The sequence below is a fragment of the Neofelis nebulosa genome, chromosome 9, assembly GCF_028018385.1.
Source record: "Neofelis nebulosa isolate mNeoNeb1 chromosome 9, mNeoNeb1.pri, whole genome shotgun sequence".
Classification (NCBI taxonomy): domain Eukaryota; kingdom Metazoa; phylum Chordata; class Mammalia; order Carnivora; family Felidae; genus Neofelis; species Neofelis nebulosa.
In genome coordinates this window covers 3,157,220-3,180,368 of record NC_080790.1, presented here as the reverse complement: position 1 = coordinate 3,180,368, position 23,149 = coordinate 3,157,220, and the positions used below count along the sequence as shown (strand labels likewise).

The window sequence follows — 23,149 nt, the reverse complement described above, 5'->3', positions numbered from 1 at the left end:
CGTTCACGGCTTGTAATTAATTTCTTGGTTTTCTTCTCTTTCTTTTCTTTTCTTTTTTGGAGAAGCGCACATCAGAACACGATTCCCAGTGAAACCACTTACACCCAGCCTTTCAACTCTGGAGGATGCGACAGCCTATGATACACGGAAAGACTACCAGCCCCATGTTTTATTTGCGCAGTTTAAGGAACTTTGGCTCCAAGAGGCTACGTGGCTGGCCCGAAGGAAACCAACATCTTCAGAAATCAGTGAGTCTTGCCTTTTCAAGCAAGATTACATTTTTATTTCCCCCCAGTTTTCCTGAGATATAACGCTGTATAAGTTTAAAGTGTGCCAGTAATGACTGGATGGACTTATGTACTGCGAAATGACTACCGTGATAACTTCAGTGAACACTCATACCCTCACATAGTTACATATTTTATATTTTGGTTTACAAAATCAGTAAGAAAGGGAAATGGCAATACCTTAAGGCCAAGACAAATTGTTCTTCTATTCCATTTTCTAGAATAAACACAGTGCCAAGTGACACAAAATGTTCCACGATGTTGGAGTCGAGCCTGAGGAGGAGATCGGGATCGGTGAACTTTCTGCAGGCCTCGGATCCGGGCGTCTCCACGGTGCCCCGATAACAGCGGCCACCGCGAGGACCTAGCAGGCAGTCACCCGGCCAGCTGCACCGGAGTGCCAGCAGTGACAGGGCAGGGGATGGTCCCCTCTTCCGTACTGTTTCGCCTGGAGAGGAGATGGGCCATGCAGACGCTGAACTGCAGTCTTCTTACCCCTATTTTGGTCACCAGGGGCCAAGGTTCTTCTTAGTTTATGTAGTGCACAGACTCGACAGACATTCTTTGGAGTAAAAAGCCTTTGGCACTCATTTGGAGACTTTTACTATGTTCTCTTTTGCTACATTCTGGCACCTGTCTCTGGAAAATGCAAACGTCTGCCTTAATATCTTGCCTCAAAACCATAGAAGACAGTCTTCATACTAATGGCATTTGTTCCTCATGAAAGATATTTTTTTAAAGCTTCTCCAGTGGCTGGGGTCCAGGAAAGGAGAGGGCGGATGAGAGCTCATGAAGCTCTTAACAGGTGCACGACCACACCCAGGTGAGGAGGACTACAATTACAACCCAAGTTCTTGGCTCCATTTTTCTTCCTCTCTTGACACGGCAGAAAATGCAACATAAACCCTGTGAATGTGGACGATTGGCTGTGTCATACCTCTGTGAAGAGAAATTAAATTTTTCATTAGCCAACTTGAATTGTTTCTTATTTTTCATGTATCACTTTGCTGGACATAGGGCTAGTCTCTTACAGAAGAGGCATTTTTCTCTTAATCATATGGAAATTAGGGATCAATTTGTTGACGAGGCCATGAAGTGAAAATTCTGAGCTTCATGGTCGATTGGGCATTAAAAATATGACTGGAACTGGCACAGAGGCTCAGAGCAATTAAAATGGCAGTGATGTTTCACCGCGGAACGGTGTGGGAGAAAAATCACCCTTGCACGCACCCAGTGCTGCTCTGTTTTAGTGTATGTGCCCCTGGCCCCAGTAAGGTTCACCGTTCACCACCCAATGTGACATTTTAAGAGCAAAACATCATTTAGGAGGGTTTTTTTTTCCCCCAAGAAGATAAACTACCACTTAGGAATTAACAGTCCAAGAAGTTGAATGTTACAAAAAATTTCCGTGCAGCATAAGGATTTCTTTTTGAAGATAATGCCTGCAAGGATGACAATTTCCCCTGGATCTCAAGAGAATGCATAGTGAGGTTGTCTGGTTCACTTGAGAATAAAACCAAAACACAACAAAAATATCAGATAAATTGTCAAAAATTGTAATGTCAACAAAGGCCCTCAAGTTAGATACACTGGCCCAACGTTACTCACGAAATGTCAACAAAGGCCCTCAAGTTAGATACACTGGTCCAACGTTACCCCTACTCTGCCGATGACAAATGTTTTGTCGGCATCAGCCTGTTTTGGAAAACCACTGTTATTGTAAAATCAGTACATTCTCAGTGTGTTTCAAATTACTGCAAAGTTTTGATTAACTCAACCACAGAGAGGACCAGAATGATTTTTGACAGCCATTTTGATTTTTAGAAGAAAGCAGATCGACACGTTTATCTGGTCTTCTATCTCAAGGAAGTAAGTTTTAAGAAGCTTACACGAAAACTTTGCTCTGTGTGTTCGTTAGCCTGCAGTTAGCTGTCAAATAAAACACTTATGTCCCCAACACGGCGTGATCACAGTTGATCACTGTAGACGCTAAGCAGCGGTAACGTTACTGTTTTTCACAGAAGGACTCCGTTTCCCTCTCCAGACGCTCTTCAGCACTAAGGGGATCCTGGTTTACACTCTGGGCTCAGTCTGGCCCATCGAGAAACAGAGGCCTGAAGCAGTGGATCGGTGTGGATATCACAGCAGGTGTCCGAAGCTGGGAAGTGAGTTATGGCCATCGCCCTCAGTGCCATATGTTTTTGCTGTCTGATCTCTCAGGAGAAATTCAGACCTGGGGACGGGAGGGACACAGTGTAGGTATGTGGCCTGTATCCCGTTATTCCATTTTCCCAACTATCACAAGGTGTAGGCTTGTCCTTACGCCCATCGTGGAAGCGAGGCAGACAGGGGCTTTGTGAAGTTCAGTGATTTCTAGTGATCACCCTCAAAACCACGTGGATTGGAAACAGCGGAGTCACGAGCCACACCCATTGTCCTGTGGGGCCCCCAAGTCTGAGCTACCCTAATGTGAAAGCACGTTCACACCTGGCCGACTCCACACCCCGGGGCTCCGAATGCCAAGGTCGGTATTAAGAATGGAATACACTGTCAGACACACGACTGCAGGTACCAACGTGCAACATGTGTTTCGAGTGACCCTCCTGAGGAACATTCCTCTCTGATCCAGCTGAGAGGAAATTTCCCAAATTTCAGCTACCGGATGTAGCCTAGCAACTTCTTTTCTTTCCTCTGGTTATTCCTTCCTCTGGTGTTGCCTCTGGTTAGTGGCAGAGACCTTGACCTAATTGATTGTTTTCTCCCAGACGTAGATGATCACAAAACCTACTTTCTAGAGTTCTTCTTTTACTAAAAACTTCTAGAAGGCAAATTATTTTTCTTCAGAAAATGACCCCAACTTCCTGGCCACAGTTGAAAAACCCAGCAAGGAACATTCCATCTCAGCGGGGGTCAACGGAACCCCAAATCCCAGAAATGGGGAGCAGGCGGAAGGAAGGGAGGCAATAGGTCTGGGGCAGCAAACAGACGAAGCTGGGCCTCGAGGATGTCCGGGTGCTGAACTGGAGGCCAGATTCAGCAGCGTGGACTTTATAAATCTCGCAGTAAACTGTGACAACACAAAGGTCCCCGAGCACTCTCTCCATCTGTGATATTTATCTTCTAAAAGGCCTGGCCTTCTGCACGGACACACACTGAGTAATTCCCAGGTTGGCATTTTCTTTTTTCTGCGTCTCAGTTTTCTGACCTTTGCGGAACTGCCAGAGAGGAGGTCGTCCACCTGCAACTGTGTGTGTCTCCGGGACAGAAGGAACGCGGGCAGGGCGTCAGGGAGGGGGACTGGAGGGGCTTGGTCTGCGTTAAATGCTTCTATTTCTGGAGCAGGACGTGAGCCGAGAGAGCGAGCGAGCCACGGCGGCCGATTAGGAGGCAGCGTAGGGTGTCACCCCCACGCTGGCCTGAGCCTCCCAGGAGGAGGTGTGACAGGAGATGAGCAAGGCAAGGAAATGCGTTAAGGGGGGAAGACAAAGAGAAGGGTCTCCCGTGACACTGCGCCTCAGACAAGCTGAGTCTCAGGATACCAGACACCGAGGAGCTGGGCTTTTCAATACCTGAGGGTTTGCTATCAAAAAACATGGTGAGAACTCCCGTCTCCGCGATGGACCGTGTGTGGAACAACTCGTCTGTGTCACTGAGAACACAGCCTTCCTTTCTCACGCGCAGTCAGCAACTGGACAGACTCTCCTCCCGGGTGACCTTAAAATGACGTTAAGAGGGGACACCAAATGCACGGCCTCCTTGCTACCCTCTTCCAGATGAGTCAGCTTCCTAGAAGGTTGTGAGAAATTCTGGCCACGTTTCCCGGCAAAGCCCCCGATGGCCCCAGGACAGTTCATCTGCTCCCTCTGTTCTTCCTTCGGTTCATGCACTGCCCGCCCCCCTCCCACCATGTCTGGGCTAATAACAGGCTTACAACCTCATGGGGCAAATACTTGGGGGGGGAGGGAGAGGTGAGAAGGGGTAGTCAGACGATGGTTTGGGGGACGGGGAACACAACGCCTCCCGCAGACCCGTTTGAGGTGGGGCCCCCTGGGAGCCCCTCCAGAAGCAGGTGTGGATAACTGGGGGGGGGGGGGGGGTCTGTCCTGTTCACTGGTCGGGTGCCCCCTGCTGGATGAATTGTACAGCAGGTTCTGTGTATTTTGGAGACCCCGCTGCTGACAGAGCAAACTCGTTGTTTGCTTAGAAATTTGTTTGTTTGTTTGTTTGAGAATTTAGGGGATCCACTTGGTAAATGATCTAAAAGGGCTTGTGTGGAACAGGAGGACAGATCGCTCGTGACCCGACGGGCTTCTACCCAGGGCCCGCAGAGATCAAGGCCAGAGACCCTAGTTATTATCCAAAGTGCGTCACAAAACCGGGTCCGATCGCGGCCCACGTGGCAGTGGCTCTTAGCAGCAATGACGCCCACGTGACTTGGGGTCCCCGGAACAGAATGCCGGAGACGTGCGCTCCATCCGGGACATCAGCGGCACACGTGGGAGCAAAGTGTGCGCACGCGCGCAGCACCCTGGGCCGTATTTGCCCGCGTCGGGGCTGGTAGGCACCGGGAGCCTATCGCGGGCAGCTAATCGCAGGTTTGCGTCTTTGCGAATGAATTCTCGTTTGCAGACGAGGAGCTCTGGGCCCGGTTATCAGTCGCGGTCGCTGGTGCGGCCCAGCGGACCGTGGGGCGGACCCTGGAAGCAGTTACACTGCAGGCGTCTTCTCGGTCCCCAGAAGGCAAAACGATGGCACCGCTGTCGCCACCACCGCCCAAACCGGAAGTGGGGCACGCCCTGGTGACCTCGCCATTGTCCTGATCGTCACCGGCGCCGCCGTCCCGCTCGCGTCGGCGGCCGTTGGACACTCGCGGGGCTGAGGGCTTGCATGTGTCATTTGCTTCCCCAGCAGTCGTACGAGATCAGCTGTTACGAGTATTCCCATCATGAGGAGTTTCCCATTTTTTAAAGGGAGGGAATCAGAGTTCAGACAGACTCGCCAACGCCCATACGGCCGTTTCATGATACAGCCAGAATGGGAACCCGTAAGGTACCTTTATTCTGGCTCTTATCCTGCGTTTGTAACACATTTATTAAGCACCTCCTGCATGGCCGGCCCGTCGTAGAAACTAGGGATTCATTAACGACCGAAGCAGAAGCCAGGCCCCTCTGGGGGGAAAAGAAACTGTGTGATTCGCCTAGTGGTGAGGAATTCCGAGGAGAGGAGCGGGCCAGGGTCCATGGCTAGAATTATGGAGGGGGCAGGGGGTGGGCGTTTCTGGGTCTCCACTCCTTCCAGAGTCCGGCCTTCCCTCCCCTCCTGTCCTTGTTTCTTGGAATTCTATGGGACTCTTACCAAGGGTGGACTGCTGTCACAGCTCGGCTCTTTTTGTTGGAATCCTTCCCCTCTGCCCAAGAGTGACCAACCCCATGTCCCCACGGAACAATCTTTGTCGTCTGGGGGCGCCTGGGGGGGCTCAGCCGGTTAAGCGTCCCACTTGGGCTCAGGTCATGATCTCAAGGTTCCTGAGTTCCAGCCCCACTTCTGGCTCCTTGCTGACAGCTCAGAGCCTGGAGCCTGCATCGGAGTCTGTGTCTCCCTCTATTTCTACCCCTTCTCTGCTCATGCCCTGTCTCTGTCTCTCAAAAAATCAATAGACATTTAAAAAAAAATTGTTGTTTTCATCTTTGCCGTCTGTCCAGACCCATTCAAGTCACATCTTCCCTGTGGAGCCTCTGGTCCCACCTTACTTGCCGTGGGGAAGAGTGGGACAGCGTAAGAGCATGCGTGTGAAAGCCTGTGCCTGGGTGTGAGCGTGTGTGTGCACGTGTGTGTGTGCGTGTCAGAGCTAGCTTCCCTGTGCGGCCACAGCACTTTGTGCACATCTCCAGTAGAGCACATCGTAATCACACCCCGTGTCTTTTGTGTCCGTCCCCAAGATGGAGGTGACACTCCTTGAAGGCATTATTTCTTTTTTTTTTTTAATTTTTTTTTTAATGTTTATTTATTTTTGAGACAGAGAGAGACAGAGCATGAATGGGGGAGGGGCAGAGAGAGAGGGAGACACAGAATCAAAGCAGGCTCCACGCTCCGAGCTGTCAGCACAGAGCCCGACGCGGGGCTCGAACTCACAGACCGTGAGATCGTGACCTGAGCTGAAGTCGGACGCTCAACCGACTGACCCACCCAGGCGCCCCTTGAAGGCATTATTTCTATCTCTTGCACACACTTACACGAGCGAGTGAACATACCACATAATTACATTAAATATATTCAGTTTCACATCTTGACTTGATTTCAGATAACCATTGCCGACAGCAGGCGGGGCCTCTGACATGGCGCTACCCCTCTGAGTCCAGTTTTTAATTAATAACAGAGATATTATGATTGTTGCTTTCTTAGCTTAGTCCTTGCGATCACTGATTATGGGCGTGAACGCTCCCCAGGTCTCTTTCATTGGGTATAGTCTGCGCTTAACAATAAAGCCTCGCGATTGAAACAGAGGCTCAAATTATATAGATGAGAGAACGTTTTAAACAGCACAGGCCGTGTCAGCATCAGCTGGTGTTATCCCTTGCGAAGTCCCCCCCCCCGTGCCAGGGTTTGCTTGATCTTAGAGAGGCATGTTACTCTTTATGGTGAATGTTCCATCTGTATGCTACCCTTCCCAGGGGCGAAGAAAAGTATTCTCCCGGGGGGGCAGGCAAGATGTGAATTCACACAGAAATTGTTAGAGACAATTGTTAAAAATGAAACGAAACTTGCATGGCGCATCATCATTTTTTAGAATGGTTTTTAAATCAACTTTCCTCATCACAATGATCGGTGGATGATCAACGTAGCCGAAGGTCACGTGAAGACAGCATGAGCTCTTTGAAAATCGCCAAGAGGAGGGAGACAGGACTGAACAGGATGGGAATTAAAATGAGATTCACAATCAGGACGTTTGCGACTCTGGAAAGTAATCATCTGAGAATATGCATTTGTAAATTGGACCATTTGTTGGTTAATGATAGCGGTAAACCCGGTGATAGTAAGTGTTTCCTAGTAAATAGCAAATTACAGAGATAGACTAAAAGTCACAAAACCAGTTTCCTCAGTAATCCCTTACGTTATTGTGAATAGTTCACACGTAACGTCTTGGGCAAACACGTCTCCCTTGCAACCCACAGCCGCGCTTCTTTAACAAGGTGGCTTTTTATGTAACGAGTGCATTTTGAAAAATAACTTTAAAATTACTAAAGTAAAGGTGATCATTTAAAATATCAAAAATGAGAAGCGGTGTGAGGCAAGTATCAGCAGTAATCCTAAGACATTGTAAAAAGAGAGTTTTTGTAAAATAAAAACAAACTTCATATAGTTTTGAAACTGATTTTTTCCCTCTGCCATGTATCATGGCTACTTCCCATGCTAATTCATAAACTTCAATAATGCTTTGCATGGTTGGCCAGTGTCTCCTCTCAGTTTATACCCTTGTACAAGTCCACTGGTAGAGCATTTGAAGTCTTGTCTAAGTCTAGCTATTCATGCAATTAATATCGTTCTGACTCAATTTTCTGCACATTCTTACATTTCCCCCATTCATTAATGTGTCAAGGAGAATGGATGTATTAAAGAATATGCGGGGCACCCGGGGGGCTCAGTCGGTTAAGCATCTGACTTTGGCTCAGCTCGTGACCTCGCAGTTCGTGGGTTCAAGCCCCGCGTGGGGCTCTGTGCCGACAGCTCGGAGCCCGGAGCCTGCTTCGGATTCTGTGTCTCCCCCTCTCTCTGCCCCTCCCCCACTTGCCCTCTGTCCCTCTCGCGCTCAAAAACAAAGAAACATTTTAAACATTTATAAATTTATAAAAAAGTAAAGAATATGCCATTTTTAATGGACTAGGATATAAATCTGTAAATGACTCTGATGAGCACATTTGCTGACACAGACACCAGCTATGTGTGCGAGCTGGACCCCCTCATCTTTCTCAATTCAGGGCGGTATTCTTTTATGGTTGCCCTTGGAGTAGTTTTAAAATGCCCCTTTTTATATTTCTAATAACTGGGCCATATGATTATTGATCACTTGCATGGTGTGAGAAATTCCTTTTTCATATAATGGAGTGTTTCAGGTGGGTGATGGATTCGGGAGAAACGAACACAATGATGCCTTTTATATCTTTCCGATTAACTTAGCCAAGGAGACAGGCCTTAGGGGAGGCCAGCTGGTTACAGGGCAGAAGCAAATGTAACGCTTTGTGGGTAAATCACCCCTGCTTTGCCGGGTCCCTGAGGAAGCTCCCAGGTAGTCCTTGATCAGGTATGAGACCCAAGGTTGTGGTGTCCCAGGCCTGTCACTGGCAAAGCTTACAGCCCCGTTCCAATAACCCGCTCCTTCTAGGGGAATCTAGAAACAATGCTGTGCCGACCTCCGTTTTTCTGAAAAGTGACTTCCCAACGTATTTTGTTCCTTTTCTGTCAGTTGGGTCCATACTTGTTTTGATGGCTTAGAAAGATTCTATGTATTTTCAGGATCTTTATAAGTTGCCAATCACAGGCAGCACACATATTTTCCAATCCATTTGTTTTTGAATATTTTCCACACACAAAAGTATCCATCGTTTTCTTTACAGCTTCTGCTTTGGAGTTTGGTTTCAGAGATGAAACGAATCTTTACCTGTATTAAAAATCATAATTTTCTCATTTCTTGTTTTACACATTTAGATCTTTCACCCATCTCTAAGTAATTTTAGAAAATAGTGCATGTTCAGAATCTATACTATTTTGTCATGGGTTGAAATAATTCATATTTCCTTACTGATTTGAAATGACGTTATCATATAAATTTCCGTGTGCAGGTGGATGGCTTGGGGACACCGTAGCCCTTTTTACTGATGTGCCTGCCTATTGAGGCAACAGTTTCACCTGACAATATGCTATTAATTATCCTTATTTGCATCGTATAATACACAGAATGCAAATCTTGCCACTTCCCCCACCAAATCATGACTTTTCTCGAATGTTTTTATCGATTCGTTATCACAGGTGGGCTTCAGGGATGTTCCTCATGCTTCCAAAAATATTCATTGGGATTTTGAAGGTGGTTGCACTAAATGCATAGATTAATTTTGTGAGAAAAACAGTATTTATTCTCCCCACGCAGGAGCACGGTGCATCTATTTACTGAGTTTTTAGATGCCTCCTGATACTGATTTGAAGTTTCCTCTGCATGGTGTTGTATTGGCAGTTAGGTTCATTCTCAGACACGTTTAATCTGGCTGCTGAGAACCATTATTTTTGCAAAAGTTATTTTTTACATATAAGAAATTCACTAGTTTTTATAGCTATTTGAAACTAACCATCTTATTGAACCTTGGTATTCTACAATTTTGGTTGATCTACTTCATTATTTTCTAGGGTAGAATTTATTTCATCTTCAAATAACCCACATATTGCACACATTTTTTATTAACCCTTTTTTTTTTTTTAATTTTTTTTTTTTCAACATTTTTTATTTATTTTTGGGACAGAGAGAGACAGAGCATGAACGGGGGAGGGGCAGAGAGAGAGGGAGACACAGAATCGGAAACAGGCTCCAGGCTCCGAGCCATCAGCCCAGAGCCTGACGCGGGGCTCGAACTCACGGACCGCGAGATCGTGACCTGGCTGAAGTCAGACGCTTAACCGACTGCGCCACCCAGGCGCCCCTATTAACCTTTTTTATGTTTCAGGCTCCGTCTGTGGTGTTGGGGCACAGAAGGGAAAAAAAAAACAGAGAGAAAAGTTCTTGTTGCCTGAAGCTAACATTTTAGTAGAAGAATACAGACAGCTGATAAATAAGTTAAATACAAATAGAATAGCATCTACTACTAAGGGGTTATAGGAACTATGAAGAAAAGCAGAGGAGGAAACAGAAATCTGGAGTACTAGAAATGGGATGAAGTTTTTTTTTCCTCCTAATTTAAACTTTTTGTCCCTCTCATTAAAGAAAGAAAGAAAGAAAGAAAGAAAGAAAGAAAGAAAGAAAGAGAAAAAAAGAAATAATCTTACAGCATCAGCCAATGACCAGAGAGTAGTCATTTTACAAGGCAGCTTCAGTATTCATTTTTTTCTTCGTTCTGTATTTAGAAGACATGTTTGTATTTTTTCAGTGAAGAAGCTTGATTTTAGCAAATTGCTTGAGGTAGGTATTCTTTACCATGTTAAAGAAGCATTTGCTAGACTAGACATTTACAACTTTCTTGTAATAAAGTTGATGATTTTCTTCTCTTGCTCTACAGGGGACATACTTTAGAATCAAAGAAAGAAACAGATATGGAAACAAAAGAATCAGAAATGATATCATGTCAAGAAAGCATGAGATACTCAGAGTAGCCAAACTTGCAATAGACATACTGGACCATAAAACAATGACTTTCTTAGGAGAGACAAAGGACATTTCATAATGAAATGTGTGTGTGTGTGTGTGTGTGTGTGTGTGTGTGTGTGTGTATACACATATACTTAACAACAGAGTTCTAAGTTACTTGAACCAAAAACAGAACAATTCAGGGAGAAATAGAAAACTCAACAGTAATAATTGCAGACACGAATAGCCCACTTTAAATACTGGACAAGACAATTGGACAGATTATTGACAAGTTTAGGTAAGACTTGAGCACTATAGAAACCAATCAGAGCTAACATACCACAGACACAACACTTTACCCGAAGAAAACAGAATACAAATTCTTCTCAAGCATAAATGGAGCACTCCAGAGGGTAACATCCATTCAAGTCTGTAAAACAAGACTTCTGAATTTGAAAATATTGACATAGATATGGATACAAGTATATTCTAAAATTTCAATATAACTAAACTAGAAATCACCATGAGAAAGAAATTTGAAAAATTCATAAGTATGTGAAAATTATAAAATATGTTTCTTAAAAAAACAGTTGGTCAAAGGAGAGACTAGAAGAGAAATTATAAAATATTTTCGGATACGTTAAAATGAAAACAAAACATACCAAACTCATGAAATGCAGTTAAAACTATTTCGGAGAAAATTTACAATGGGAAATGTTTGTATTAAAAAAGAAAACAGACCTCAAATCAATAACCTACCATTTTTTACCTTGAGACACTGAAAAGAAAAACAAAATAAACCTTAAGAAAACAAGGAAGGAGGTAAAGATCGGAGCAGGAATTAAAGAAATAAGGAAAAGAAAAACAATAGAGAAAATCAAGAAAATGCAAAGTAAGCCCTTGGGAACGATCAACACACTTGATATATTTTCAGCAAGACAAACCAAGAAAAAAAGACAGAAGACTTGTACCATCAAAATTAGAAACATAAGAGGGGACACTGGGGCTGACTTTACAGAAATTCAGAAAGATTGTGATGAAATACGACTAACAACTTACGCCAACAAATTAGACAACTTGGATGAAAAAGAGAAATTCCTAGAAATGCAAAACTACCAACAGTGACTCATAAAGAAATACAAAATGCAAACATACCCACCACAGGAAAGTGTCGAATTATTCGTATGAGAACCTCCCATGAAGGAAAGAGCAAAGCTAAAATGGTTTCACCGCCCAACCGAATTCGCAATTCAAATGGCAAATTCCACCAAACATCCCAGGAAGAATTAATACCAGTCCCTCACACAATCCTCCCAGAAATCTAAGGAAGCATCACTCTCCAGCACATGGTGTGCGTCTAGAATTTTCCTGTTCCCAAACCAAAGGTACTGCAATAAAAGAAAACTGCAGACCAAGAAATCCTCAACAACATGCCGGCAAATTTCATCCAGCAGAACATAAAAGGGATCATGTGGATTACCACCACCACGTGGGATTTATGTCGGGTATGCAAGGTTCTTAAGACAGCCAGAACCCAATTATGATGCGTTGCATTAAAAAAAATAAAGAACAAAAGCCACATGACCATCCAAAGAGATACAAGAAAAAAAAAAAAAAAAGGGAAAGAAAAAAAAAAACACTTGAGAAAACCCAACCTCTTTCGTGACAAAAACACTCAGAAATTAGACACAGGAAGGAACTTTCTTAACCCAGTAAAGGGCATGTAGGAAAATGCCACAGCTAACACGTTCACACTGAATGACTGACAGCTTTAAGACGAGGAGCACATCGGCCCATCAAGGCTGCCCGGTTTCACCAGGCCGTCCCACATTGTATTGGAAGTTCTAGCCAGAACAATCAGGCAAGAAAAAGAAACAAAAGGCAACCAAATTGGAAAGCGCAGCCACTTTACAAAACAGTTGGCCAATTTCTCAAAATGCTAAACATAGGGAAATCAGATGACTTTCTATATCCACACCCCCAAGTATCTCTCTAAGAGATTTGGAAACAAACATCCACCTAAACATCCTTCCCTGTCCCCGAATGTTGATAGTAGCATTTTTCGTAACAGTCAAAACATGGAGACAGCTCAAAAGCCCATTGTCTGATCCTGGATAGGTAATGCGGATATCACGTACAACGGAATAGTATTTTCCAATAAAAAATGAAACGCAGATACAAGTTGCAACGTGAAAAAACCTTGAAACGTTATGCCTAATGAAAGAAGCCAGTCACAAAGACCGTGTATGGCATGATTCTATTTATATGAAATGCCCAGTGTATGCAAATGTATGGAATCAAAATATGGATTAGTGTGCCCAGAGCTCGGGGAATTTGGCAGAAAAGAGGAATGGCTGTGAATGGCGTGAAGTGATGAAAATATTCTAAAAGTAGATAGGGATAATGGTGAATAGATAACCACGCAACTCTATAAATATGCGAAGAAGCATTGAATTGTGTACTTTCAGAGGATGCGTTGTAAGGCTTGGGAAAGATATTAAATAAAGCTACCAAAAAAAAAATACTTGCTGATTTTATCAACGTATTGTGGCACCTTGTTGACCTACTGGATGCATTGCGATGGTCCTATATGTTCGATGAGGCTTGTTTTCCTGCAATAAATCTCAGTCGGTCTTATTGTCTGGCTTCAGCAGCATCTAGTAACTTGTTTACGACTTTGAACCCATATTGTTAAAGTAGGTTATACCGTTGGTCACATTTTTGTTATGGTTCATAAAATGAATCTAAGAGAACTCCAATTTCTTTTTTCTTTTTTCTTTTTTTTAATTTTTTTATTTTTTTTTAATATATGATATTTATTGTCAAATTAGTTTCCATACAACACCCAGTGCTCTTTTTTAATTCTCTGGGTTATTTTGAAATAGGATGTGACTTATGTGTTCTATAAAGTTTGATTGGAATTAACCCACAATCCTGTATGCACCTGTGTAGTTTTGAGGCACTTCATTGCAAACTTTGAAAATAATTTCTGTGCTTACTGCCACATTTAATATTTAACACGTGTCTTGTGTTGTCTCATTAATTTAGATTTATATTAGAAAGTGAATATTTAAAATTGGCTAACATTTATCTATGTACAACATTTGCTTTGAATTATTAAATGCCTCTGTAGCTTAGGTTATATAGCCTTAATCAATTTCAGTATGATATATTGATACTTTTTCTTTTTTGTTTTTGTTGGACATTCACTTACTAAAAATTTCAAAAATTATTTTTGGCTGCACTGTCAGTCCTACTAATTTTCTGTCATAACTCACTAATTTCTCCTTATTTCCTTTTTACAGTTCATTGATGTATACAGTTGTTTAATACTTGGATTCATTGTTGATTCATATTCATTTATAGTTTTGGTTTAAAAAAAATTTTTTTAGTTTATTTACTTATTTTTGACAGAAAGAGGGAGAGCAAGCAGGGGAGGGTCAGAGAGAGAGAGAGGGAGAGAGAGAATCCACACCGTCAGTGCAGAGCCAGATGCAGGGCTCGAACTCACGAACTGTGAGATCATGACCTGAGCCGAAATCAAGAGTCAAGCACAGCCCACTGAGCCACCCAGGCACCCCATGTTCCATGTTTGTTTTTATTTTTTTTACACTTGATCTTAGCCAAAAGGCTGAGAAGCGATGTTTTTATTTTTTTTAATGTTTATTTTTGAGAGAGAGAGACAGAGCACAAGCGGGGGAGGGGCAGAGAGAGAGGGAGACCCAGAATCCGAAGCGGGCTCCAGGCTCCGAGCTGTCGGCACAGAGCCCGACGCGGGGCTCGAACTCACGAACTGTGAGACCGTGACCTCAGCCAAGGTCAGACACTTAGCCTACTGAGCCACCCAGGAGCCCCACGAATCCTATTTTAAGCAGCTGGGTAGTTAGGAGGATGTGCACCCCTGCATAAACACGGCACATCTGAAGTAATGGAATATTTCCATCTCATACATGAATTTTTCTGTTTCTCTTCTCGGTAGGTCTCTTGCTACCACATCCAGGGAACAACTGAATTTTATTACAGAGTGGATTTATTGTTTATAGATTTATTATACGTAAATTGAATTACGCAGTGAGTATTCTTTCATACTAGGCTATTTTTGGTTCCCCATTCTGGTAATATGTGCAGAAAGTATCTCAAGAACAAAGCCAGAACAATGTTGGGACTAATTTAATTTTTTGCCCTTTCCCCAGGATCCCAGATCTGTATCGCCTGCTGTCCAAGATCTGACCGTATTTGCATCTGAAAGTTTTCCAGTTTTCTAGCTCTTTGCTTGAGAGAAGAAAAATCTTCAACTCTTCTAGTCAGAAGTAAAAGTCTTTTCATTCTCTTTTTCTTCCTTTCTCTTTCTTTCTTTCTTTCTTTCTTTTCTTCCTTTTTTCCTTCCTTCCTTTCTTTCTCTTTCCTTCTTTCTCTTTGTCTTTCTTTCTTTCTTTCTTTTTATGTAGTTGTCTCTAATAAGATATTTTAATTAATTGGTATTTTTATCATTATTTTTGTTATTATTACAGCTAATACATGGATATTTATAACAAAAAGGATATAACATTTATATGGTAAAGTATTAGCCATCTGTTTTATAGCATTTACATATATATTTTTTGTTATTTGTGTATTATGTGCTTTTGAGATATCTTATAAGTAAAATTAGTTAAATGATGATATAAATGAGATGATAATTTGCAATTAGGGATTTGTCTTTCTCTTCCAGGCTATTATTACAGGATAGTCTTTTTGGTTTTTTTGTTTATTTATTTTTGAGAAATAAAATAAATATTCTCTCAAATTTTTGAGAGGGAGAGCATAAGCAGGGAAGGGGCAGAGAGATAGGGGAACAGAGGGTCTAAAGCAGGCTCTCAGATCACAGCCCGGAGACCTTACACGGGGCTCGAACTCACACACCATGAGATCATGACCTGAGGGGAGGTCGAGAGAGGAGAGGCAGAGAGGAGAGGGAGAATCCCAAGCAGATTCTGCATGGTCAGTACACAGAGCCTGAAACGAGGCTCGAACCCACAAAACCGTGAGATCATGACCTGAGCTGAAGTCAAGAGTCAGTCACTTAACCAACCTGAGCCACCCAGGCGCCCCTGTTGAACCATATTTAATATGTACGTTTACCCGTCATGAACTCAATGAAAAACCAAGCAGGTTGCAAAGAGTATTTCTCTTCTTCTCCTTTCAATAAAAACATGATATTAGAGATTGTATATTACTACATCAATAGTAGTTTATAACTTATTTCCATTATTTTATTTTTTATTTTACTTTTCATGATTTATCACTGACAGTTTTCTACCTTTCCAATTAGGAAAACAATTCACTTAGATCTTGGTGAAAACTATGACCCAAAATAAACTATTCTTTTGTGTGGATGATAAAACATCATGGCACCGAAAGAGTCAAATCGCGATTATCCACGGTTCATTCTCCTTCTCATATTTCAGTATTGTTATACATTGTTTTAATGTAACCATTTCCTGTTACTTGCTTTTTATAGCAACACAGCTTTTGTTTCAGGAGAACACCTGCTAAAGACCATTTTGAACATGTTGCACTGTCAGTTAATACTATTTAAAAATATGCTCACAGTTGCCATCAGAGGAAATTTGGTATTTTTTATTCATTTTAATATCCAAAATAACCTACTTCATGATGGATGCCAGAAATTAAAGATTTTCCACACTTTGGGTTTTTCTGTGTTCCTGAAATCAGAGCTGAAAATATAGGCATCATGTGTCTATCATTTTATATAGTGTATTACATCATTTCACTTTCTAAACACACCCCAAGTCTACTGTCTTCATATTAAGAATTACGACAAAAGGAAACTCTTAAAAACGTAGTCATCTATTCTGAGCCACAAGTCTCAAGTCTAAAATGAAACACCAACCGTGGAATTTACATGTAAGGTCAAGCACAATGGCTCTTTATGCAGTGCGGTCTTTGATTTTTAACTCTGAAGATAAGTTCCTAGAGACGGATTGCATATAACTTGCTAATTTCAAAATTTGGAAAGGAGAAGAAAAATTTCTGAGAGTCCCTCACTCTAAACTCCTTCCTCTTTGTGTCTGCTGGTGCTTTTCCATGGGGAACATCGCGTGCCTGGGTAGCAGCCGTAGCTTATAATTTAGTGGGACGCATAACTGCTCCCTGATGGAAGCTTTCTCCCTGACGGAACTGGAACCTCTAACCCGCAAAGGCTAGAGTTTCAGGAAAGGAAACCGCATGTTCCCCCAAGCAGGTCACTGAGAGCGACGTGAAGGAGAGACGCTCTGACTTGGCGCTCACTGTTTCAAAGACGCAACATCACAGCTCCGGAGGACGCGGCACCGTGTGATGGTCGAGATTACAGGCGGTCCACCCACAGATGGCACCCCGGAAGTCTAGTTGGTGCCACCTTCCCAGCAGCACGCCCACGGGGCACAGCACCAGGAGAGCTGGCTCCCGTCGTCGTGGGGTTATGGGCTCAGGCGTCAGTGTGGGGCTGTGCGCACGGAACTGGGGAGTCACTGTCAGGTGCATTTTGCCTCTCCTGTTGGTCTTCTGTTAGCAGGCTCTGCCTTTCCCCTTACTGGTTATTGATCTGCTGCTCAGAAGTGGATACTGGGCTAGAGATACAGGCACCTGTAACCCTTCACAAAGTGTCCATCTTTGGGGCGCCAGGGTGGCTCCGTTGGTTAAGCGTCTGACTTCGGCTCAGGTCATGATCCAACTGTCTGTGAGTCTGAGCCCCGCGTTGGGCTCTCTCCTGTCAGCCCGGAGCCTGCTTTGGATTCTCCGTCTCCCTCTCTCTCTGCCTCTCCCTCACTAATGCTCTCTCTCTCTTTCTCAAAAATGAGTAAACGTTTGAAAACGTGTTCACCTTCTTCCTATTTACCTCCGTCCTGAGTGGCGAAATTCCCTCTGAGACAGCGATACTCACGCTAGAGACAAGTTAGCCACAGCGATGGCCAAGAACGAGCTAAAGTCAGAAGAGCACATATTTCCATACTTAGCAAAATTTTACCTTATGCTGCACACTGACCCATTGGTTTTTTAGGGGAAAAGAAGCTACTTGAATTAACTACGTGAGTGTTGCACATAAAATATTTTAAATGATAGGCCTTGTGTAGGGAAAATGAAAGGGTGTTCGTGGTAGTGAGAATTTTGGAAACCCCTGCTCTAGACGTCTCTCCATCTACCCATGCTGCACCCATCGGACTTCTTCCTTCCGCTGACGGATGGCCAATCCATCCACGGAGGCTGAGGATACCGCTGTGCTTCCTCCTGCGTGCTTGCCCTCTGGCTCCTGAGGGACTCATCTGCATAAGCCCACGCGCACACGTTCTGGAATCCCCCAGACAACTGTCTTTCGGCCTCACGGTGCCATCCACTATGACCACATCACTCCACCGCCCTCCTTCCAAATGTCTACCTCCCTTTTTCTCAATTCGTAGCCACTCTGTCCTCATGCTTCTCAAGTGGCTTTTCTACTCGATTCCTCCTATTTCCTTATTCCCTCTAACTGCTGGCTCCCCTGAAATGGCTTTTGACAAAGTGACTAGACATTCACATGTTGTCAAATCCAGTAAATGATATTTGAAGCCATTTCATTTCTTCTTGTTTATTCTCTCGGGAATTTTTGACGCACTGGACTATCTCTCCCGATTAAATCGCTGTTCTTGGAGCTCAGGATTTCACATACTCCCGGTTTTGATTCCTATAGCTGTTCTCTCCTTTGTTTGTTTTCTCTTCCTATTTTTCCTAGTGACTTGGGAAGCCAATTGAATTTTGAATCCTCTCCCGCTCTGTCCTGTCATTCCATCCTTCTCTTATTTTATGGCCTCGGATAATTTTAAATACCACTTAGGTACCGGCAGATCCAAAATGCACACCTCACACTCGGACAAAATTCAACTCTAGAGGTCGTATCCCGCGCCCAATGGACATCTTACCAACATGCCTCTCCGATTTTCAAAATTATAATATCTGAAACTGAATCCTCATTTCTACCCTCTTAAATGCATCTTTCCATGCTTTTACCTCTTAAAACTCCTGTCCCCATGGTATACCTGGTCTCGGGCAATCACACCAATCTCAAATCATTTGCCCTACATTTGCTTCAACATTCGGAGGTATTTCTGAAGAACCTCTTTCCTTCACTCCAACACGTCCTACTGGCCATGTGTGTGCCAACCTCAAATCCATCCATTTCTTCTCAGTTTCATAGCCAACGGCCTCACTCGCAATTTTCAAGCGATCACCCTCCAGTACACGTCCACATACACAGAAACTTCTTAACATGTCCAAGGACACACCATGTGACCTGACCTCTGGAATGGCTTACTTGGCATCGTGTTTCCTCGGAAGTGGGACTCACTCCCCTGCCTCAGGACCTAGGTACGTGCTGTGCCTTCAGTGTAAAAAGGGCCCCCTCTGTGTTCTTCTCCCGGCTGGCTCCTTTTATGTCGTCTGGTCGCATTTTAAACGTTACGATCCCAGGGATGTCCTCCTGACCACCCACCACCGACATCTTGTGTTTTCCCTTTCACGCTGTCCTGTTTTCTTCCCCAAAGTCCCGATTACGTACATTTGATATTTTACTCTTTTATTATAGATGTGTGCTGATCACTCTGTCTCAGAAGAGCAGAATGGTATCTGTCCTGCCCTCTAACATATCGAGCAAGGGGCTGGCAGATAGCAATTACTCGATATATATTTGTTCAATGAACACACAAAGTAATTCGCCTATCTTCACTCTCCAGGGTCAGCGGGGTGTGCAGTATTTTTCCCTTGACCTTTTTGTCATCTCCCTCGATGTGGAAGAAGCTGGAAAGCCCGCACACAAGATCTACTGTCTGTGCCCCACCCACAGTTTCAACTCTATGCATCCTTTCCGTCCCATATAAGGGACCAGGTTTCAAAGGACAGACGAAGACATGAGGACAGGTCACGGGTAAGACAAAAGACCAAGGCTGTCAGGTGCCGTTCTGGTGTTGTAGCCCTTCAGGGATAGGTCGCCTTGCCCACGCTTTTGAGAGCGCCTCCAAGCCCAGGGCCTGTGAAAGTCTCACGTAACGCCCTCTACATGTTAGGGCCCCCAGCCTTTCTACAGATATAATCGCAATCAACTGCTCTCAGGTTGCCCTGTGGATAGGGTTGGTATTGTATGTGTGTTGCAGATTAAATAAATAGCTGAGTCAAAAGCATCCTTGCTTTAGGCATGTTTATGCCCGAGGTTCGTCCTTCGACCCTCTTGTGGATGAAGGACATCACGAAAAGGGGTCTGTACACCTTCTCTTTACACAGATTCCTGTACAACCTGTACTGCTCAGCACCAAGAACTGGGCTGACATTAAGGGTGTTTCCTTTGTCCCCAGTTCTTCCTATATTGCAAGGCCAAGGATTGTACCTCTAAAATATCCCCTGTAAAAATCACGTAATGCGCTGAGAGCTGCCCCTTGAAAAGACTGCCTCACAACATCCTTGACAAACTGCTCAAGGTGGGGTGAGGCACGGGGTCTCAGAGGCAGGCTGCTGTTAGCACTCGGCCAGCCATAAATTAAGTGCCTGCATGCCAAGTGGGTGTCCTGTCGGAAGAGTCACAGACACGACCAGTCTCTGCCACAGATCTTGGGGAAAAAAAAAAAAAAAAGAAAGTCGCATAAACAATATCATTTATGAGCTCTGAAACCAAGGGAGGCATGTAAAAACATCGGGGGGAAAAAGGGAGAAATGGGAAAATGCTACAGTAGTGTTATCTTTGAGAGGGAAAAAAAATGCACTTTATCCCAATTGTCTCCAAAATTATGCAACCAAAGGAAAGGAGCCTGTCAAATCCCTTCCTAATTAAATTCATACATTTGTTCCTTTTCAAAAATGGCCACACGCCCCATCTGCTAGTGCAGAATGCTTGGGTTTTTCAGCCAATATCCTCACGCTAAACTGTGCTGCAGAGTCGAGGGGCGCAGGGGCCCTGGGCGCTCAGAGCAGCTCCCTGAAAAGAGGTAAAAGAATTTCTGTTTGCATTCAAGTTATTTATCTATACTTTTATGACGAGAAGACAGAATATTGAGGGAAAGTTAAATCATCGGAGGGTTCAAGCTGCAGGCACGGCTCTGACAGGCTGACGAGCATTTTTAGGGGTATGATAATTTGGTCGAAAAGCAGTGATTCTTTTTAACAGCTCATATTAAATCAGAGGAGTCGTTAACTAGAGCCACTCAAAAAAAGTCTGAGGCACCTCACGCACATTTTCCGCGGCACGCACGTTTACTCCGTGGGTTAGTTGCCTTTGTTCTGGGCTACCGTACAGGACCCACGGTGAGCCCTTCTGCCCCCCCGAAAGACGTGGAAACGTTGCTCTACGTGATCCCCTCGTCATTGTGACCTTCTCCAGACACCTCTGTACGTTCTAATGTGACCTCCCTCCCAGTTTCGGATCAGGTGCAACCCTGTGAGTCCCACAACGCCGGTTCTCCAGAGCCATATCCTTCCTTCCTTCCTTCCTTCCTTCCTTCCTTCCACCTCCCTTCCTTCCTTCCTTTGTTTCTTCCTTCCTTCCTTCCACCTTCCTTCCTTCCTTCCTTTGTTCCTTCCTTCCTTCCTTCCTTCGTGCTTCTCCGTCCACAAACACTCAACATTTTTGAGATCTCTCAAAATCTCTCCAAATCTCTCAAAAAATTGAGAGATTCTTATTCTCTCAAACCAAACGCTGTGCAAAAGCTCAAATCTCTTCTTCCTCTGGATTCCAGGTCCTCGTTACATGAGTCATTCAACCCATCAGCACATCGTAATTCATCTTGCATATGGTTTGATTGTTCCCATGTAAAATTTGTGTTGATGTATGAATTTTAATAAATCTGTAACTACATAAGATCTCATCAGGCAAACTCTAACTGTTTAGGGTTATAATTGTTATTATCAATAATAAAATCTATAGTGAGTGCTCAGGAATCTGGCTGGAAGATTATTCTTGCTTCTAGTAGACGCTGCTGGATAAACTTTCAGGCAATTTTGTCCAGTAAGCTGCCTGTCTTGTTATCCAATTACACACACTCACAGGCAGCACGACGTCTCCTTGACGTGCCTGAGCGTTACAGCCCCTTCCGCTAATGGCATCGCCCTCCCCACTCCCTTCAAAAGCTAATATCACATACATGTTTTGGAAATAAAAGCTTTCCACATTGCTACAAAAGGCCATATTTCATTCTTTCTCATTGCCAAGTAGTATTCCATGGTGTATATAAACCACAATTTCTTTATCCATTCATCAGTTGGTGGACATTTAGGGTCTTTCCATAATTTGGCCATTGATAGCCTTCTGTAGCAATGTGGATGGAACCACAGAGTGTTACGCTAAGTGAAATAAGTCATACAGAGAAAGACACATACCATATGTTTTCATTCTTATGTGGATCCTGAGAAACTTAACAGAAGACCATGGGGGAGGGGAAGGGGGAAAAAACGTTAGAGAGGGAGAGAGTCAAACCATAAGAGACTCTTAAAAACAGAATAAACTGAGAGTTGATGGGGGGTGGGAGGGAGGGGAGGGTGGGTGATGAGCATTGAGGAGGGCACCTGTTAGAATGAGCATTGTGTGTTGTATGGAAACAAATTTGACAATAAATTTCATATTAAAAAAAAAAAGGGGGGCGCCTGGGCGGCGCAGTCGGTTAAGCGTCCGACTTCAGCCAGGTCACGATCTCGCGGTCCGTGAGTTCGAGCCCCACGTCAGGCTCTGGGCTGATGGCTCGGAGCCTGGAGCCTGTTTCCGATTCTGTGTCTCCCTCTCTCTCTGCCCCTCCCCCGTTCATGCTCCGTCTCTCTCTGTCCCAAAAATAAATAAAAAAAAAAATTAAAAAAAAACGTTGAAAAAAAAACTTTAAAAAAAAAGAAAAAAAGAAAATCAATATGCCATATTTAATATTTTCTGTTAAAAATAATACTTTTATTATTCATTTACTTATAAAATGTTATGTTGAAAAGAAGAAAAGAAAAGAAAAGAAAAGAAAAGAAAAGAAAAGCTTTCTCCCTTGAATAAGCCCCTTGTCATTCTAAGTGTCCAGAGAATCGTTTTATTTCATAATCATGGAAAGAGGTAAAAAGTTGTCCTCAACATAAATCTGGAAGGTAATGGATGGATATATGGTAATAACTAAACCTTTAGGCAGAAGAGCAAGAGGCATCTGAAAATGGGGCTCTAACCGCCACCCCCCTCCGTTCCGTTTCTCTCCAGAGCTCCTCGCACACACCTTTGGCACATTGCAGGGACCTCCTGATCCATCCTCTTGTCATCTGACGCTCACGTTAGCAACCTCTTAGTGTCAAAGCCTGATCTGTCTCCCGACCTCTCCAGGTTCCATCTGCTGTCCCCTCTTCGGCCACCAAATGGTCCTCTTTCTTTGGGTCGCTCTTCAGCCTCTGTCCAGACACCGTTCGAGATACTTCATGCGTCTGGTAGACGTCGGGCCCGAGGTAGGAACGCAAGTTTCCCTGCCATAGAAGTACATACTCTGCTTACAAACACATCCTGAGCGGCTTGCCTTGAGGT

General features: G+C 43.9%; 2 long non-coding RNA genes across 2 annotated transcripts; one reads left to right on the top strand and one right to left on the bottom strand.

The window, feature by feature from the left end:
* Positions 1–404: 404 nt before the first annotated feature.
* LOC131484305 (uncharacterized) lies at positions 405–4,630 on the bottom strand. The gene is made up of 2 exons (XR_009248153.1): positions 2,177–4,630; positions 405–1,226 (listed from the first exon to the last, which is right to left on the bottom strand). It is a non-coding gene; the product is annotated as an uncharacterized LOC131484305 (long non-coding RNA).
* Positions 4,631–4,755: 125 nt separating this feature from the next.
* Positions 4,756–19,805, top strand: LOC131484304 (uncharacterized). The gene is made up of 4 exons (XR_009248152.1): positions 4,756–5,336; positions 14,594–14,685; positions 14,808–14,924; positions 19,362–19,805. It is a non-coding gene; the product is annotated as an uncharacterized LOC131484304 (long non-coding RNA).
* The last annotated feature ends 3,344 nt before the right edge of the window (positions 19,806–23,149 follow it).